Source organism: Vespa crabro, chromosome 2, assembly GCF_910589235.1.
Source record: "Vespa crabro chromosome 2, iyVesCrab1.2, whole genome shotgun sequence".
Lineage (NCBI taxonomy): Eukaryota > Metazoa > Arthropoda > Insecta > Hymenoptera > Vespidae > Vespa > Vespa crabro.
In genome coordinates, this window is record NC_060956.1 from 13884084 (window position 1) to 13888194 (window position 4111).

Sequence of the window (4111 nt, forward strand, 5' to 3'; positions counted from 1 at the left end):
TATATATTATTCTTCAGAATATTCAAAAAACATTTATTATCAATAAATATTGCGTTTGAAGATAGAGATCGAAAAGTATCACATATGCGGTTGATCTTACTCGTTTTCGCTTTGCTGTATCAGTTAAACGGAATTGTTCACAGCGAATGCCAAAGAACATTGACCTTGTCCAAGCGATCCTGTTTACGTTTACAACGCGATGATCCATGTTTCAATAAAGACGTTTCTTTATTTCAACTGAATAGGAACCAATACGGCTCGATGAATTTAAAAACAAAATAATTCCTTTCCTTTTTTCTTTTCTTCTTCCTTTTTTGTTTCTTTCGTTTTTCTTTTTTTCTTTTTTTTCCCTATTTTCTCTCCTCTCCGAGTATAAACCAATCAGGTTGAGATAAAATAGAAAAAATATTGTGACACGTAGATTAATTTTTGGATAACTTAAGTAAAAGTAATTATTATTAAGATTAAGAAAAACGAAAGGAAGAAAGAGAAAAAAGAAAAAAATAAGAAAAAATAAGTGACACGCAATTTGCGTTTTCTTGCGATTAAGAGGAGAACATTCTTTACGATAAACGAGATTACGTCCTACGTGCTTCGAACATCGTCTTGGTAATCTCGATACATGCGGCATAAAGCGCGGTAAAATGGCGTTGGGCGAGTAACGATCGTTTCAACTTCACCGATTAGAATCCACACGGGCTATCTGAATCCCTCTTTTCTCGCGCGACTAATCCTCGAATATACGTACATAAACACATAATTCCAGAAATATTCGTAATCCCTACCAACCATGTATAACCAACCACATTGGCATCGTTCTATCGTCCTACACAAAATGGATGGAAAAAGCAAAAGTAAAACTTAGAGAGAGAGAGAGAGAGAAAGAGAAAAAAAGACGAATAAAAGGAATAAGAGGGAATAAAGGGAAGATAAATATGCAGGTAAGAACACCTACATTGACTGCTAATGCTACGTCGTTAAATCGTCGATAATTCTCGATATCTTCTCGATTATTTAAATACAAAGACACTCGAGAGAATATTTAATGTCGATTCCGAAAGTGTCAACTTCTTTCAATCCGTTTTATCCAAGAAGTTCTTCAGGGTTAGCAGATACCACATGGACGTGAGTTCTCTCGCTTCGTCGACCCGAAACGCGAAACCGCAGCGTGTTAACTTGAACGGAGCAGGTATTTGACACGTCGATGCACAGTAGAGAACCAGCGATAAAGAGAGACAGAGAGAGAGAGAGAAAGAGAGAGGGAAAGAGGGGAAGAGAGAGAGAGAGGGAGAGAGAGTACACGAGTACTGTAAGTAGACAAGCAATTTCGAGTCCTCGTGTCCTTTCGATGCTCGAAGCAAAAGGAAACGCGTGTTACACCCGCATATAGGACACGGATCTCGCGTTACACATTGGGTCCATACCGCAAGGTCAACGATAGATTGGATCTAGCACAGAAATGCGGTCGCACTTGGAGTTAACGTATAGGTATAACACATGTGTGTATGTGTGTATATATATATATATATAATATTCGTGTAGATGTGTTAAGTTACAGGAGAAACACGAGAACGAGAGAAGAGGATAATACAGAGGCGTCCGTTACCGTTAGAAGGTTGGCGATCTAAGGGCACCCTCGCACGACTTCTCGAAGGAGTTCGCGAAAGACCTGTCGAGATCAATTTAGGACGATCGCCACTGTACTACGGAAATTGATACCCTGTTAGCGTGTTGTTTTAATACTAGAGGTCGGTAGATTCGTTTTGTAACTGTGGGAAAAGTTGAATCGATCGAGGACGAAGCTGTGGCCCCGTTACACCATCGTTTTTTGCTCTCATTGATGGAACTTATCGATCTTAAAGATCGTCTTCTCTAATTCTCTCTCTCTCTCTCTCTCTTTTATTCTTTCACACGACAGATTTATTTCTCATGGTAAGGAAGGTACGATGTTTGCAGAGAGATAAATTCGGAGTCATTCCGAAAATAGAAAGATCCACGATATCGGTAGAATAAAATGGTGCCTACCTCTCGGACTATGGATCGACGTCAGGATGTTAAGATGGTGGCGAAAGGAAATAAAAGAATGTAGTATGTGCTTCGACGAAGGCGCGAAACGGACGATTTAAAAGCGAGCGGCCGATCTATCGCGTCCACGCGGCGCCATTGATCCGCCTTTCAAGATTTCCAACCGCTTAAGTGCCGTCGATCGTGAATCTCCCAGCCTTCGGAGGACAGCGAACGAGCTCTCCTCTTATCACCGGTTTCGCCTATGATAGCCGCCGCGCGTACGAGCGAGTACGAACGAGTAAAAAAGAAGGGAAAAAAGATACAGATAGAACGAGAGAGAAACAGAAAGAGAGAGGGAGAGAGAAAGAACACTTTGCTACTGGCGGCACATCGACAGCACACGGCTTAAGGACAGATCGAGCCGTGGAATCTGGCAGAGACGCATTGCTCGTCCCTTTTCGCGCCTATCTATCTACTCGAAGAGAGAACGACGACGACGACGACAACGACGACGACGACGACGACGACGACGACGACGACGACGACGACGACGACGACGACGACGACGACGACGACGAGGAGGAGGAGAAGATCCTTTCCCGAACACATTGGGATCGTGCGAAATTTCACGCTCAAAGGTAAAACTCCTTTCTAACCTAACGTATAAAAATACTTCTCGTTCAGCTATAATTTGTACTCTCTACTTCTCCCTTTTGTTTCGAACTTCGCTCGAAAGCAAAAAAGGATTTGGTTAAAGACACGCACGATTATTATCGCGTTCCCCTTGCTTTCACGTGCATGTTCGATTCATGCTCACGAAACCTTATTTTAAGCCACTCCCAAAAATTGGGTGAAGCCTCTTATAACTTTCTCTCTGTCTCTCTGTCTCTCTGTCTCTCTTTCTCTTTCTCTCTCTTTCTCTTTCTTTCTTTCTTTCTCTTTCACTTTTGTATATTTCGTTTTCTCACTCTTCTTATTTCTTTAATAATATCATGGAATCGGTTATCAATAATGTCTAATTGGAAATTGGGAATTTCTTCGAGTTTGTTCGCATAGCACATTCCGCATCTTTTCAAGGTGACAGAGCAAGGTAAAAGAGCGAGGGTGAAGATCGACGAGGCGAAAGACGCGAGAACAACATTGCGAGTAAGAAGAGGGTAGTAAGAGTAACGACGAGGCAAGTAAACTCGACGACGACGACGACTACGTTACACCGGGTTAAGGACAGTTGCACGATACAACGTACAGTAAGACGTGCATACAAATAGAAGTCCTTAGAGAAACGAGAAGCAGAGAGAGGAAGAGGGAGAGAGAGAGAGAGTGGTCGCTTGACGGTTACTTTACGAGCGGCAGTGCCTCGAGTTCACGCCGTGGCATTACTTCCGAACCATTAGGCCGTGCACGCCGTATTGCATTACCTCCCCCTTCATGCTTTGGAATCATGTCCTTCCTACGCCCATGATTCCCGTTTCAAGCCTAAAGCCACCTTGCAAGAAGAAGAAAATAGAGAGAGATAGAGAGAGAGTGAGAGAAGAAATAGAAGGCTGAAGAATCCAATATTCTAAATCAACGGGATCGTAAAATTGAAAGCGCGAACTCCGGCGACGTTCGAACCGAAGGTGGTCTCTAATTAATTGTTTAAAGTATAAATTGAAGCTAGGATGAAAATAATGAAGAAGTAATATGTGAAAAATCAGAAATGGTAGATATTTATTACGATAACAACCCTAAGTGTTCCGAGAAAATTCTAATGTGCGATTTCTCGATTGGAATTCTTGAAAAAGCAAGGCAAATCCTTTTCCCGAACGAGTTTCGATGTTTCTCAATAGGATATGCGACCGTGGTCTCATATACATACATACATACATACATACATGCAGACAAATATATATATATATATATATATATATATATATATATATATCTACAACTTCATTCATTCGTGAGACCTTCCGCTCGAAATTCCACTGTGCAGTGACGCATAACGCGCGCAACGAGATTTGCATATTTGAAAGTGAGCAAGTAACTTTGCCCGCGGGAAACGTCGCGAGCGAACAAAGATAGTTTACTAGTGCGTGATAAGTCTCCAAGAGAATATCACCAA

General features: G+C 41.7%; 1 long non-coding RNA gene across 1 annotated transcript; it reads left to right on the forward strand.

Moving 5' to 3' along the window:
• The first annotated feature begins 513 nt into the window (after nt 1-513).
• Nucleotides 514-3661, forward strand: LOC124433188. The gene is made up of 4 exons (XR_006944444.1): nt 514-941; nt 1104-1488; nt 1543-2645; nt 3085-3661. It is a non-coding gene; the product is annotated as an uncharacterized LOC124433188 (long non-coding RNA).
• Nucleotides 3662-4111: the final 450 nt, after the last annotated feature.